Below are 16,875 nucleotides of genomic sequence, written 5' to 3'. Positions count from 1 at the left end.
TCCAATCTGCCCTCCCTTCTATCACCCCCCTCTTCTCTTATCCCCTTCCCCTTCTATTTTCCTGTAAGGTAAGATAGATTTCTATACCCCATTGCCTGTATCTTATTTCCCAGTTGCATGTGAAAACAATTTTTAACATTTATTTTTAAAACTTTGAGTTCCAAATTCTCTCCCTTCCTCCCTCCCCACCAACCCTCATTGAGAAAGTAAGCAACTTGATATAGATTATACATGTATAGTCATGCAGAACACTTCCATAATAGTCATGTTGTGAAAAACTGTTTCCCTTCATCCTATCCGACACCCCCTCACTTATTCTATTCTCTCCTTTGACCCTGTCCCTCCTCAAAAGTGTTTGCTTCTGATTGCCCCCTACCCCAATCTGCCCTCCCTTCTATCATCCCTCTCTCTTATCCTCTTCCCCCCTATTTTCCTGCAGAGTAAGATAGATTTCCATAGCCCATTGTGTATGTTATTCCCTCCTTAAGCCAAATCCTATGAGAGTAAGATTCACATATTCCCTCTCATCCCCCGCCATTCCCCTCCACTGTAAAAGCTTTTTCTTACCTCTTTTATGTGAGATAATTTACCCCATTCTACCTTTCCCTTTCTCCTTCTCCCAGTACATTCCTCTCTCACCCCTGAATTTTCTTTTTTAGATATCATCCATTCATATTCAACTCACCCTGTGCCTTCAGTCTGTATAATATATATGTAATATATATTATATGTAATACATATATAATATGTGTGTATGTGTGTATATATATATATATATGTATGTATGTTTATATTCCCTCCTACTACCCTACTACTGACAAAGGTCTCATGAGTTACAAATATCATCTTTCCATGTAGAAATGTAAACAGTTCAACTTAAGAAGTCCCATATGATTTCTCTTTCCTGTTTACCTTTTCATGCTTTTCTTGAGCCTTATATTTGAAAGTCAATTTTTCTATTTAGCTCTGGCTTCTCAAGAATGCATTAAATTCCTCTATGTCAATGAATATCAATTTTTTCCCCTCATTGATTACACTCAGTTTTGCTGGGTAGGTGATTCTTGGTCTTAATCCTAGTTCCTTTGACCTCTGGAATATTATTCCAAGCCCTCCAATCCTGCTAAATCTTCTGTTGTCCTGATTGTGTTTCCACAATACTTGAATTGTTTCTTTCTGGCTGCTTGCAATATTTTCTCTTTGACCTGGGAACTCTGGAGTTTGGCTATAATATTCCTGGGAGTTTTCCTTTTGGGATCTCTTTCAGGAGGTTATCATTGGATTTTTTCAGTTTCTATTTTACCCTGTGGCTTAAGAATATCAGGGCAGTTTTCCTTAATAATTTCTTGAAAGATGATGTCTAGGATCTTTTTTTGATCATGGCTTTCAGGTAGTCCAATAATTTTTAAGTTATCTCTCCTGGATCTATTTTCCAGATCAGTTGCTTTTCCAATGAGATATTTCACATTGTCTTCTATTTTTTTAATTCTTTTGGTTTTGTTTGATAATTTCTTCATTTCTCATAAAGTCATCAGCTTCCATTAGCTCCATTTTAATTTTTAAGGGATTATTTTCCTCAGTGAGCTTTTGGACCTCCTTTTCCATTTGGCCAATTCTGCTTTTTTAGGTATTCTTCTCCTCATTGGCTTTCTGGACTTCTTTTGCCATTTGGGTTAGTCTATTTTTTTAAGGTGTTATTTTCTTCAATATTTTTGAGTCTCCTTTAGCAAGCTGTTGACTTGTTTTTCATGATTTTCTTGCATCACTCTCATTTCTCTTCCTAATTTTTCCTTTACTTCTCTTACTTTCTTATCAAAATCCTTTTTGAGCTCTTCTATGGTCTGGGACCAATTCATATTTTTCTTGGAGGCTTTGGATGTAGGAGCTTTGACTTTGTTGTCTTCTTCTATATGTTTTGATCTGCTCTGTCACCAAAGTAAGATTCTGTGGTCTGACTTTTTTGTGCTACTTGCTTGACTTTTAAACTCTTTGTTAAGCTAGGGCTCTGCTTCCAGTGTGGAGGGTGTGCTGTCCCAAGCTTCAGGGGTTTTGTGCAGTTGTTTTCAGAGATACTTCTAGGGACCTGTAAATTTTCAGTTCTTCTAAGGTTGTATGATCAAAGGAGAGGTGTTTACTCCTTTCCTGGCCCATCCACACCATATTTTGTAAAGGAAATTGTTCCAGTGGACAGTGTCCAGATTAGGGTAACCACAATGATGAAGCATCTATGCCATATGAAGATCTATTGAAAGAAATTGGAATATTTAACATGGAGAAGAGAAGCCTCCAGGGGAATATGATTAGTTGTCTTCAAGTATTTGAAAGGCCATCCTGGGGTGGAGTGATTAAATTTGTTCTGTTTGTCCCCAGAGAGCAGAATTGGAAACCCTGGTGAAAATTGCAAAGACACAAAGATGGGCCTCATGTAAGAAAACTCATGTAAGAAAACTATGAAAGCATCCTAAAGTAGAGTAGGGATTCTTTTGTGGGGGATGAGTTAGACTAAATGGACAGTGAGATTCCTTCCAACTCAAAAATTCTGGGTGATTTGGTGAAAATAAGCCACAGAAAGTTTCAGTGTTTTCAGAAAATACCCATGAATAGTTGACTGGAGCCAATTCCAGCATGGGAAGAAAAATGGAAAGCCCAATTAAAGTAGAGAAGGATGCAATTTTTTTTTTTAAAATGGAGGATATTCGAGTCTGCTGACATATACTAGAATATTTTTAAATGGTTAGATTTTGCCAAGTCTCTATCATTTTGAAAAACCAATACAATAGGAGAAATTCCTAAGTATTTAAAGAAGGGAAATTGTATATTCAGATTTTTGAAAAGGGGGAAAAAAGATAACACTGGAAACTAGATCATTTTTGCATCATTCTTTTCCTGAAAAAAATTCTAGAACAAGTCACCCAAAAACAAATTTGCTATCCCCAAAGAGCAAAAGATGTTGTGTAGCAATCATCATGGTTTTCTATTGATCCATTCATACCAGACCAATTTAAATTCTTCTTTGATAATGACAGGCCACATAGATAAGAGACAAGCAATAGATGTGATCTATATTTCAATAAGGGTTTAATTCAGGCTCATTGTTCATAATGCCAGTTTCCCATCACTGATGACAGGGAAATGCCCTTTGGCTCTGGGATTTCCATTCCCATCAAGAAGCTTTATACAAAGGCCTCACTCACTAGGAAATTGTAATTAGGAGAGTGAATTGTTGATCACCTAGAAGCTAGTGGACTTTGGGGGCACTGGCTAGTGACAAAGGGAGAAAAACTATAAGGTAGCAAAACTGAGGCATTATTTTATGACTTAATGCTCTTATTAGAAGAATTTTCCTACAAGAACTCGCCTCATCTGAACTACCTGGGACAACTTATTGCAGAGAAGGAAGTTTATAATTTCATAAGTGGAACACTGGGACAGGACTGTTTGAACTATTTGATTGTCTGTATGCCTTCAGTGTCTGATAGAAGTCCCTTTCCAAATCCACTTGTGCAAGTTTGTATGTTTTCCTTTGGATCAAACCATCTGGGACTGGTATCAGGGAAACGTGTTCTGTCTTCCTGTCTTGGAACAGTGGTGTTCCTTGGGAAAGAGAATTATTGGTTTGTATTTTTCCATTGTCTATGAGAAGGAGTTGAGCAAAAAGCCTGGCCACTTGGTTGCTAGGGGAAACAACTATGGATAAAAACTAGTCCCAGAATAAGTTAATTAGGCTCTTGTCTGAGACTGTGAGTAGGAGTCTCCTAGGAGATCTTCTCTCTTACTTCCTGTTTTTGCTCTCAGAAACCAACACCTAAGGAAGGAGACAGTATTCTCACACTCATAAGACATTGTTAATCAAAAAATGAAACGGAGTCCCTGGTTAAGTGGATGACGCAGTTGGTCAATGAGAATATGTATGGTGCATACAAGTCGGGTGTCATATTACTTGTAATGATGTATACAAAAAGTTGAATAAAAGATTAAGGACATAGATGCCTGGAAAAGGATACAAATTAGTCATATGGCAAAGAAACTGCCCTTATCAATGTGATAGTGAATCAACCAACAAGTTGAATCTAGGGGGCTGGACAATTTGACATAAAGGCCACACCAAAGATTATTTTTCACAGATTGGTGCCAACCTGGGAGGTCATATCTGGTGAAGTCATAAAGGACTCAACACTTCAACCCCATTCCATCCAAAGCTTTGGTGACATTAGATTAGATGAGGGCACTTCAGAGGATAGGAATAAAATAAAGATTAAAAAAAATGTTAACTATGGAGTTTGAATGCAGATCAAAGCATACTATTTGCTCTTTTGTTTTGTTTCTTCTTCCTCATGGTTCCTCTCATTGGTTTTAATTCTTCTTTACAACATGACTAATGTGAAAATATGTTAGTATCGAGGTATATATAGAGCCTATATCAGATTGCATGCTGTCTTGGGGACAGAGAGGGAGAAAATTTAGAACTCAAAATTTTGTGGAAGTGAATATTGAAAACTAAAACTAAATAATTTTTTTTTTAATTAATGTTTGTTCTTCATTCTGGAAAAGGACCAATGATATCAGGAATATGATGTCTTGACTTGCACATGGATTGGTTTTAAGTGAGGCCATCATCAACCTCACTCTCTCTTCCTGAGTAATCGAAGTCCAGTGGTAAGACAAGAGTAAAGATGACTAGCGATAGCCTAGGATGCAGTGGGTGACCTTGGCCTTTCTAAATTAAGGTCTTTCCCAGGTCTCAGCTTGTCTGAGGCCATGCCCATTCCATGACTAAGGGCTAGGTAAGAATTGAGACAAAAGATGGCCCAATTTACCATCACAAAGATATCAGTCTGGGAGAGGAAGACCCTAAACTGTTTCTAGCCAGAATAGAAAACAATTGCTATTTACACTCATTCTAAGCCATCAGAACCTAAACAGTGAGTCACCTAGGCTTCAGTTAAGCCACATAGGTTCCCAAAGTGAGTGATACCACCCTTTGGAGGGTGCTGAAACAATGGGTTGGGGGGGCCTTGGTAGTAGCCTCAGGTGCAATTGGGGAGGGGCATTGAATAAAAATAAAGGGGCAGTGGAAGCATAAGGAAAGAAGAGAAAAAAATTTTGAAAAACTTGTCATACATGTTTCATCTGTTGTATAAGAGAGTTAAAGTCTTAGTGATTACATTATTTTCCAAATAAACACAGAAAATGCAAGTTATAACCTATCAGTGGTCAAGTCCACCCACAGGTCTTAACAAGCAAGTGTTGGCAGGTAAGTGTGTCATGCATTGTTGGGAAGTCCAGGGTACACAGGCAGGAATATGTGTGTGTAATGACTTGTTTATAATATAATACTATACAGTTACATGATGCAATGTAGCATCATCAAAATTTCTTTTTTTTTTCTTTTTGGTTGGATGGATGAGTGTTTAATATTGTTTACAATAATTTTAAGAGAAAAATATAACTAAGTATGAGCTACCAATACCTATCTTCTTTTTAAAAAGATATTTAAACAGATATACTTTCAATTTTAGAAGTTTTGACAGATGAAAACTAAACTACATAAAATTTGCAAATATTTATTAAAATGAAAAATAAAATAATTACCAAAATTCACAATATTTCTCCAATTACTAAGCTCTTCCAGGACCTGACAGTAACATTAAGGCCTTACATGTAAGAGTATATTTATGGATCATTATACTAAGACAAAATATTAGGAACCACCATCAAACAGAAATCAGAAATGATGAACAATTTTCAAACTATGCATCAGAAAATCTGAGTCAGATTGATGCGGTCTAGCAGTTAGGATTCCTGGTTTTCACCCAGGTGGCTTGGGTTCGACTCCCGGTATGGGAACTAGATGATACGGTCTAGAGGTTAGGGGTCCTGGCACCCCAAAATCACGATAGCCAGGTCCTGCCTGAAAGAATTCAACCCAAGCCTTCTTGCAGCCAAAAACAAAGTTTATTGAAGATTCACCATATTAGCTAGACTCTTAAGGAGTCTGAGCATCTATGGGCTATTGGCCAGATTGTAAAAATCTGAGCATCTTAAAGGAGACAAGATGGACCTTATATACAGAAAGACAATGGGAGAGTGGCCAAGTAGTCCATGAGGTAACAGAATTCCCAAAGGTGGGAAATGGAGCCTAGGTGGGACCAAGGGTGGGAAATGGCCTGGGGCCATAGGGAGGCAAGACAATGGAGGGGAGATTGGGTATAGCCACAATGAAAGACCAGTTGATGGGACCAGAGATTTGGCCATGTGGGAAAGTATGGAGTCCATGAGGTAATAGAATTACCAAGGGTAGGAAATGGAGCCTAGGTGGGACTACGGGTGGGAAGTGGTCTGGGGCTATAGGGAGGCACAAGTTAATGGGACTATAGTCTCAGGGGAACGCCAGAGATTTGGCCATGTGGGAAAGTCCAGAGTTTTTCCTTTCTGGGGCTCAGATTCCAACCCCATCAAGATGACAAACTATTTTTAGGAGCATCTCTATTTGCATTAAGTGTAATAATACATGCTGTCCCAAAATTCTTAGTGTTCAGTCTTGGTCACTTAAAACTCCACTAAAACTTTTATGACACTCTATTTCATATTTAGATTAAATGTTATCTAGTTCAAGATAAAATTTTCAAATATCACCCTAATTTATAACTTCTTTTTTTTTTTGGTGAGGCAATTGGGGTTAAGTGACTTGCCCAGGGTCACACAGCTAGTAAGTGTCAAGTGTTTGGTCTGAGGCCGGATTTGAACTCAGGTCCTCCTGACCTCAAGGCTCGTGCTCTATCCACTGCACCACCTAGCTGCCCCCAATTTGTAACTTTTTGAAACAGGAATTTGTATAGCCCATAACATCAGAAGCAAATTTAAGCTGCTCACATTCTGGTTCAACACCACAAACAAGACAGCTTTAATCCAGAAAACAGCCTGCACAGAAGCCATGAATCTATAAAATAGCAGAAATATTTCTTGCTTCTGAAAAACTTACAACTGGATTTTGGGAGATGATGTTTCCACTGATGAGTAATAAACCCTCTCTACTTAATTTCATCTGGTTCAAAGGGCAAATACCAAGAAGTATGATTATTTCCAGTTACCAAAACACAATTTAGCTTTAAGTGCTTGACAGCAGCATCCAAAAAGGCTACAAGATGGAGATGCTACTCTATGAAACTGTATCTGAGAGGAAACAAGTCAGGACATGTATCAGCAGATTTGTGTTCAAGTCCTGACTTTGACACTTACTAGCTGTCCAACAACCGTGGGCAAATAGCTCATCCTTTCTGGGCCTCAGATTTCTCATCTATCTATAAAACTGGGATAATAATTGTACTAATTCACAGGGTAGTTGTGAGGAAAATATTTTGTAAACTTTAAAGCACAATATAAATGTGAATTAATGTTGCATGTTTAAGTGTATCTTAATATTTGTATCTCCTTTTTTCCATCTGTGTCTTTATGTTTTCTTGTATGTCCATCTCTCTCCCAGTATCCTTTTTCTATCCTTTCTTTCCCTTCTGCTAGTTGGCAATAATAAAGAAAAAGAATGTTTCTATTATTTCTTGTATTAATTCTACTTTCCCCTTTATTATCAAAGTTTAAAGACTGTTCCCCCCCCCCAACAATTAAAAAAACGTAAATTGATATTCATATATGAAGCTTTACATCAAATTTTCTCTGTGGGTTACTAACACTCAAGAGGAAAAAGATTTTCTATTCCTGAAGAGTCAAATGATTTTGCCTCTTCTTGAACGTACTGTAATAAGAATGGAGAAGCTCTCAGATTATCAACAGGAATATTGAAGAAGCCTTGTATTTCTTTCTGATGTAAATCCATGGTGATAAGGTGAGTCAGACCAGCTCTGCACATCATTGAAGCCAATAACTTAGAACAATGGAGCCCCTTTTTCTCATTTTGCACTGCTTGCTGTATGGAAAATAGGGAAGCACTCCAATAATGCTTTTGGCACAGGAAGTTTTACAAGCATACACCATGATCAAGAGTTCCATGACTATAGTATTCACATCCTTTGAAACAGTATGGATTATAAAAACATCTTTTCCTCTGACAGATTCTTGAATTTGAACTCTTGTTTCTCTGTTTGGTTCCTGGTAAACCTGAAATTTGCCCATTTCCACCCCTAACCTTTCAGCAATTTTCTTTGAAAGTTTCATACAAGATGAATTGGAATTAGCTGAAAACAACACCAGGCCACCCTTAGGTACATTCATGATGGTTCCTAATTCAGAAGGTGCCACACAAAACATCAAAACCTCCTTGGTCTTACAATTTCTAGAGTAAAGAAAAGTAGAGCTTAAAGAAAAGCTCAGTTGAACAGTCTGTAGAATTTAAATCCTTCAGAATAGTGTTTGAATTAAAGAATGGAGTTGCTGTCATTCTCCAACACCAAAATTCTTCCTGAACGCCTGTCCGCTCCTCCCCAGCCTCCCACCGCGCTCTGAGCCGGCCTCGCTGCCAGCAGCTGCCGCTGCCGGTCACCCCTGGAGCCGCCACCACCCCAACGAGAAAGCCCCAGGTCCCCAGCTGGCGACTCCAGCAGCAAAATTTCAATGCAGGAAAAAACCCACAAATTTATAACAAATTATTAGATGTAAGATGTCATTTTAAAATATATTTTTTGAAATGATGCAAATTTCAAAAAAAAAACCATTAAAGGGTTAAAGAAAGTAGATTTCCTGGGGGCACTGAGTAATTTTTTTTAAAGGGGGCAGTAGGCCAAATAAGTTTGGGAACCTCTGGGTTAAAGCTATTATAAAGCCAGAGTGATTTGGGTTTAAATGGTTAGTCAAATAACTCTATTTAAAAGACAGTGGACTTTTTAACAGCCTGTTTTTTCAGAGCTATATTTCAAGAAGTCAAAATGAAAACTGCAGAGGATAAAAAGTAAATTGGCATAGCTTTCTGAAAAAATAATAGAAGAAGGAAGAAGAAGGGGAGGAGGAGGAGGAGGAGAAGGAGAAGAAGGAGAAGGAGAAGAGGGAGGAGAAGAAGATGAAGATGATGGTGGTGATGATGATGATGATGATGATATGTAGTTTTTTAAATCTGTATGTGGCCAGAAGGGATCCTTATGTACAGTTTAGTGGGCCCGTAGTTTCTTTTTGAGTTTGACACTGCTGTTATACATAATCATAAATTTTAATAGTGCAACTTTCAATACATGTGACAACCTCAAGGGATTTGTTATTTGCACTGAGACCGAGCTATAGATCATTTTAAAAATACAAGAAAACTGTATACTATAGAGATTTTCAGTTTAATGTATAACCCTTTTTTTTCCTCTTCTAACATACACACACACATACACATGCACACATGCGTGCACACATGCACACACACATACACACACACACACAGAAATGCCATTTTATTTGGTGTTTGCTAAATTCATAACAAAATAAAATAAAAAGTTAGAGACCTGGCCTCAGAGTCAGGAAGATCTGAATGTAAGTCTTGCCTCAGACACATTCTTGCTGTGTGTCTGTGGGTAAGTCACTTCATCTTTCAGTGCCCTCCAGGCAACATTTATAAATCTGTATTGGTAGAGAGTTTCCTCAGTGAGAATTCCCTTCACAAGTGAAGCCACAGATAGAGTCCCTCAAAAAAGTCAGGGAGTTTTTGTGTCTACATTAGATTCCAGTATCCCCTTTCCTACCCATGGGGGAGCCAGGCCACTCCACTAAGGTATTACCTGATGTGTTATCATGGCATGGAAGTGATACTTGATTATCCAAGCCTATGCCAATGGAGTATAAGCTGTAACAGGTCCTGCCAGTCTGGAAACCCTCCAACCACAGGGCCAGCATCAAACTGTGGCCTAGTGTCTAAGGACTAGCCTCCCTTTCAAAGCAGAGAGATGCTCATCACCACAGTTGTAGCTACCAGGTCATTTCTAACTTTGCAGAGCAGCTCATATTAGGACCATTGATCTAGCACTGTGTGACGGGCTTTGATCTGCATCACTGGGGACAAGTATTAACACAGAGGAGAGTAGGGATCCTTTGACTTCTGGAGTAAGGTCAGGTAAGGTGAGGTCAGGAATATGATGACTACCTTCTGGACCAGTGGCAGAGGAGTGAGAGTGGCCATGCTCTCTTACATCAGGAGGAAGACTTCATGAGCTAACAAGAACTTAGGAAGAACTTCTTGGTTTTTAATTATACTGTTCTGGATTTTTTTTTAAGTAAATAATTTTCATAATAAACTTAGGAAGAGACGGGGTGGTTCTGTGGATAGAGAGCTGGTCTTGGAATCACGAAAACCTGGTCTTCAGTCATCTCTGACACATGCTTGCTGTGTGTACCTGGGCAAGTCATGTAACTTCGTGGTGCCTCAAGCAGCTGGCTCCCTAAGACTGTAGTTTAGAAGGCAGTTGCTGAACTGCATTGATAGGAAGAATTTCCACACTAAGAGTTCTCTCTACCAATAAGATCGTAAATTAAAACCTCTCCCACCTCCAAACTAAAGCAACAATAACAACAAAACAATTTAGGAAAGGTCTGAATGGATGCAAATTATTGAACAAAATAAAAAATGAAGATTCAAGGGACTTTTTTTTAATTAAATATAATTTTTGTTGTTGTTCTGCACTTGATTAATATCATCAAACATGAGCATTTCCTTATACACAGAAGAACAGAAAAGAGGATTGTACATGAAACCAAGAAATTCTATTACATAGATTGCATTTTTAAAAAGAATATAGTAAGTTCAATATGTTAGTTTCAAAGCTGTCCTGCTTGTCTGTCCTTCTGTACCTTCTGTTTTCTTTCGTGCATTTTTATTAAACAATTAATTTATTAATTTTTAGTTTTCAACATTCCCTTCCATAAGATTTTGAGTTTCAAATTTTCTCCCCCCTCTCTCCTTCTCCCTCCCCAACACAGCATGCAATCTGATGTAGGCTCTACTTATACGTTCACATGAAACATATATTCACATTAAGTCATGATGTAAAGAAGAACTAGAACCAATGAGAGGAACCACGAGAGAGAAGAATCAAAACAAAACAGCAAAAGAAAAGGAGAGCAGATAGTATGCTTCAATCTGCATTCAGACTCCATAGTTCTTTCTCTGGATGTGGACAGCATTTTCTGTCATGAGTCTTTTGGTGTTGTCTTAGATTCTTGCATTGCTGAGAAGAGCTAAGTCTATTGAAGTCAGTCATCGCACAATGTGGCTATTACTGTGTACAACATTCTCCTGGTTCTGCTCCTTTCACTCTGCATCGGTTCATGTAAGTCTTTCCAGGTTTTTCTGAAGTCCGCCTGCTCATCGTTTCTTATAGCACAATAGTATTCCATTACATTTATGTACCACAACTTGTTCAGCCATTCCCCAATTCATTGGCATACCCTCAATTTCCAATTCTTGGCCACCACAAAAAGCTGCTATAAATATTTTTGTACATATGGGTCCTTTTCCCGTTTTTATGATCTCTTTGGGACACAGACCTAGAAGTGATATTGCTGGGTCAAAGAGTATGCACAGTTTTATAGCCCTTTGGGCATAGTTCCAAATTGCCCTCCAGAATGGTTGGATCATTTCACAACTCCACCAAAAATGCATTAGTGTTCCAATTTTCCCATATCTTCTCCAACACGTATCATTTTCCTGTTTTGTGATAGGTGTATCTTTTGTGCATTTTTAAAAAATACTGTAATGACTCTCTTTTTATCATTTCCTTTTCTTTTTGCATTCCTATCACTACTCACTCTCTCCCTCCTTTATTCCCCCAAATTAAACAACAATGACAACACATAGTCAATCAAAACAAATCCTTACATTGACCATGTTTGAAAACATATGTCCCATTGTATGCCTCAAGTTCATTACCTGTTGGGAGGGGAGTAGCTCTATCATTGTTCTTCTGAAGTTATGGTTCCATTTCAACAGTAGATCCTTGGAGGGGGTCTTGGAAGCAAGGATCCTAGCCCAAGGAATGAATCTCTGATGACGGAGTGTCAAGAAGATAGAACACACCACTGACTGCCCCTGAAGAAGATGGTGATGGGTGGGTTGTGCCATGAGGTCTCTTTCAATTGAATAATCATCTGGCCCATTCTTTTCAGGTTAAAAAATAAACATTCTAGATCATTGCTATAGCAAAATGTCTTTAGGAATGTCAGAAAAATGGTGATGTTGAGGAATAGTAATTCCTGTGTCAATATTAAAATAATATTTCATTTAAATGAACCAGATTAATATTAAATTAATATTAATTAGAAAATGAATCATAAATTAATTTTATATTGACATTTCATTTAAATAAAAAAAAGCACAATTCCTTCTCCCATTGCAATATGAAGTATATTTTTTACCTTATTTTTGCCACAATGTCACTGTGAATCAGGAAGTAGGTAAATGACGAAAACTAGGGCAAAAAGTAATTGGGTGGTATTGAATTTTGTTAAAGATTGGGTCATAGAGGAGAAAAATATTAATCTTTTGTTGATTAATGGGAGTGATCTTAAGTTGGAATAGGGGAAGGCTTGTTTGCCTACTCGTGGACAAAAGATAAGTTGTGAACCATAAGATTATAGAATTTAGAGTTATGATCCCAGAGGTGCTTTCTAATTCTAGAGGAAATTGAGTCCCACAACTATGGGTGATGCACTAAGGACACGAAGATAGTGAATTATTATTCCAGTAAGTGGGTAAGCACACTCCTTTTAGGGTCAGGACTGATTCATTTTGACTTTTGTATCCCTGGCACCAAACAACAGACTCTTGTACATTATAAGCACTTAATAAGTATTCATTGAATTAATTTGAGACAATCCCTGACCTCAAAGAGCTTTCATTCTATTCTTAGGTGACTTCACAGAATGTTGAGAGGTTGAAAAACCTCAGCAGCCACCTAATTTGATCCATATGCAAAAGGAGTCCCCCACCTCCCACACTAACCTCATTGGCAAGTGACTGGTTGTCTAGCCTTCTGTCCCTCAAAGAAGGGTGAACCCCATCACTTTCACATGGTCTATACCTTTGGGACAGCTCTATTTGATAGGAAGTCTTTCCTGGCATCAAACCTAAATTGACTTCTTTACCACCTTCTCCTCATTCCTCCCAGTTCAGTCGTCTGGGACTAAACAGAACAAGTCCTATCTATTTTTCAGATACTTGAACGCAGATATCTCCCTCTCCCCCACCTCATCTTAGTCTTCTTTTCTCCAGGCTAATTATGGTCAATTCCATCAACTGATCTTGATATGTCATAGACTCACGGGTCTTCACTGTCCTTGTTGCCCTCCTCTGGACATTGACCATCTTGTTAAAGTCCTTCATAAATGATGGCGCCCAGAACTGAACATGCAATTGGTCTTAGCTTATGATCTTATTGGTACAGAGAACTTAGTGTGGAAATTCTTCCTATCAGTGCAGTTCAGCAACTGCCTTCTAAACTACAGAACATGGTACTCCAGATGAGGTTTGACAAGGACAAAGTACAATGGGAATATCACCTCCCTATTCCTGGTTACTATCCCCCTTATAACGTATCTGAAAATTGCATTCTCTTCTTTGGCTGCTATATAGCACTGCTGACTCATATTAAGCCTTCGATCCACTAAAACCCCCAGATATTTTTTTCAGAACAATTTCTGTCCATCTGTATCTCCCCCTCTTATACTTATAAAGCTGATTTTTTGCACCCAGTTACGCTTTAAATTTATGCCTACTGAGTTGCATCTTACTAGATTCAGTCCAGTATTCTAGCCTGCCAAGATCCTTTGGATGCTAGCTGCCCCCCCAGTGTGTTAGGTATTCATACCAATTTTGTTTCATCTAAAATTTGGATGGGCATACCACTTATGCCTTTATCCAAGGCATTGATATAAATGTTAACAGAACCAAGCACAGATCTTTAATATAGGCAGCCAATAGCAGACAGAGGATTCAACCCCAGCTTCTCTCTCTAAATCCAATGTTTTCCCTTCTATTATTGCTCCCACTTGTCCTGTAGTCTTTAGGAGTCCAAATAGGCCTTTGATACTGTCAGTTATGAGAGTTTGTGGGAGATCACAGCAAAATGTTGTTGCCTGGAGAATTTAGTCAATATTGTACTCCAATTTCTTGATGGCATGCTTATGCAGGTTCTGGATAATGGGTGATGCTCTTGAGCTTTCCCAGTCACCAGTGGAGTGAAGCAGGGCTGTATGCTTGCTCCCATGCTTTTTAGCATGATGTTTTCAGTGATGTGGTCAGACTCATTCAACGAAAACAGAAACAGCATCAAGGGATGCTACTGAACTGACAGTAAATTACTTAACTTTAAAAGTCTACAAGCCAAGACTAAAGTGGAGGGAGAGTGGGTGCACAACTTTTTGTTTGCAAATGATCATGCATTCAGTGCAACCTCTGAGGCTGAAGTGCAACACAATATGGATCAGTTCTCTGTTGCTTGTGCTAATTTTGGCCTGACAACACCAAGAAAGCAGATTCTCCACCAGCCAGCACTGCAACATCCATATGTGGAACCATTGGTTACAGCAAATGGAGAAATTTTGAATGCTATAGATAAATTCACTTGCCTTGGCAGTATATTTTTCAGGGATGTACACATAGGTGATGAGGTTCAGGCATGCATTGCCAGAGCCTACTCAGTGTTTGGGAGGCTCCAAAGGAAATTGTGGGAGAGAAAGAGTATTAGGCTGCCTACCAAACTGAGGGTCTACCGAGCCATTGTGCTGACCTCGTTGTATGCCTGTGAAGCCTTGACAGTATGTGAGCACCATGCCAGGAAATGGAATCACTTCCATTTGAATTGTCTTAGGAAGATTTCTGAAGATCACCAGGCAAGAAAAGGTACTGGACACTGAGGTCCTTTCTGGAGCTAAACTGCCAAGCATTCAAACTTTATTGCAGAGAGCACAACTCCAAAGGGCTGGCAACATTGTTTGAATGCCAAAAGTATGTTTGCCTAAAAGACTTATTTTATGTAGACCTCACACAGGGCAAGTGTTCACATGGAGGTCAGATGAATCAATACAAGGACATTCTCAAGGTCTCTCTGAAGAACTCTGGAACTGATTGAGACATGGAGGACACTGGCATGAGATTGCCCAGCATGGCGTGCTTGCATCAAGGAAGGTGCTGTGCTCTATGAACAAAGCAGAATTGCAATAATTCAAAAGAAATATGAGATGTGAAAATTTATAGAGTCATCTCTACTCTAAATGTTCATGTGGACTATTTGTGCCCAACTTGTGGTACAGCATTCTGAGCTCATATTGGTTTGATCAGCCACAGTGAGACACACTGTACTTTGACCCCAACATAGGGATGTCATTCTCATCCTCTTGGAGAAAGAAGGACAACCACCACCACCACCACCACCAGTCTTTAGGAGTCCAAATGAAAAAATAAAATGATATTGATCAAGAAGGAAGAGAGTTTAGGTGGAAATAATATCCAACCTTGATCATACTGATAATAGGACGTTGCTCCAGACACTTGAAATAGATTGTGGCATTTCTGTACCCCATTTCATTCCTCAAAAAGAGATTATAGAAATACCTGTTTGTTGAATGATGTAGATATTTATCTGCCTAAAGCCTGGGCTGGACCAGATGATCATTCAGTCATCTTTCTAGCTATTAAAAATTCTGAATTATTACTGTTTTGCCACTTTTTGATAGAGTAACCTTCAAAAACCCATTTTATTGGCAAAAAGTCTGTTTCTTCCCCTTTATAAACTGATCCCCCTTGTCAACTGATTTTCCACCACTCTTAGGACCCCTGTATCTTTTCACTCAATCTTTTTGTCCCCTGCATCATAATTGTTGTTGTTTGTCCTTCACTTTGAGAGGACCAGTAACATCACGGGGTGGTATCTTGGTTCACATATGAATTGGATTTAAGTGAGGCAGAGTTGCACAGAATTGTCAGCCTCACTCTCTCTTCCAGAGTCATTGAAGTCCAGTGGCAAGACAAAAATCAGGATGATTGGCAGTGGCCCAAGATACAGTGCATGACCTTGGAGTCTTTCATGTCTGACAAAGCCCATCATTTAGCCTCAACCCGGTTTAGCTGTCTGCCAAGACAGTTTTACCAGGGTAGGGTTGCTGCTCATACTATATTCATAGGTGAGAGTTGGGTGAAGGTGGACACCAAAGGTGGATGAGCAGTCCTGAAAAGGGCTCAGCAAGCCTTCACACCAGAAGTGCTGATCCTCCTTGAATTCTCCATATACCCCCATATCATAATAAAACATAAGAAAAGAGTGATGATGTTGAGATTGTTAATATCTGAAAGGCAAATACTTGCAATTGGACAGCATGTACAATCCTAAATAATAAAAAGTAGTGCCAGTAAAAGCATTTTTATCTAAATTATTAGATACCAAATGGCTAAATTGGTGTGACTTCTTCTAACCCTTAAGTTATGCATTTCTTAACTTTTATTTTAAATGTTTTTGTTTATTATTTTACACATTTTCAATTAATAGATATAAACACAATGAAATTCTTCCTTGAATGGGTTCACTACCCATCCCCTCTAGGTGCCCCAGGGTCCTTTGATCGTTTATATTTTCAAAACACTGAAGGTCTGCATGTAATGTGTTCCAACACTAGAGAATGTTGTATTTCCTATATTTGAATCATTATTGGTTTTTAAAAAAGGCTTGCAATGAAAAACTTATTTTTTTAGCTTTTGCATATTTGGATTAATTTTTGCAATCTACTTTTTAAGACACTCTCTAGTGTCCTTTGATGCTGTAGATGACAAGTGACAAGTTCTTATAAAGAACTGATTTATAAATTTTGAAAGAAAATCAAATTTATAAATGATTGAACTCTCAAGTAGGAGATTTTAACCTGTAGAACTGAAAGAATACTATGAGAAGCCTAAAACCTGGCTTT

The 16,875-nt window shown here is 38.4% G+C and overlaps 1 pseudogene; it reads right to left on the bottom strand.

The window, feature by feature from the left end:
* Positions 1-7,678: 7,678 nt before the first annotated feature.
* On the bottom strand, positions 7,679-8,293 carry LOC114031196 (annotated as a pseudogene).
* Between the last annotated feature and the right edge of the window lie 8,582 nt (positions 8,294-16,875).

The sequence above is a fragment of the Vombatus ursinus genome, unplaced genomic scaffold (genome assembly GCF_900497805.2).
Source record: "Vombatus ursinus unplaced genomic scaffold, bare-nosed wombat genome assembly UNPS02005286.1, whole genome shotgun sequence".
In the NCBI taxonomy this organism is placed as follows: domain Eukaryota; kingdom Metazoa; phylum Chordata; class Mammalia; order Diprotodontia; family Vombatidae; genus Vombatus; species Vombatus ursinus.
The sequence above is the reverse complement of the archived record's forward strand: the minus strand, read 5'-3'. Positions and strand labels throughout refer to the sequence as shown.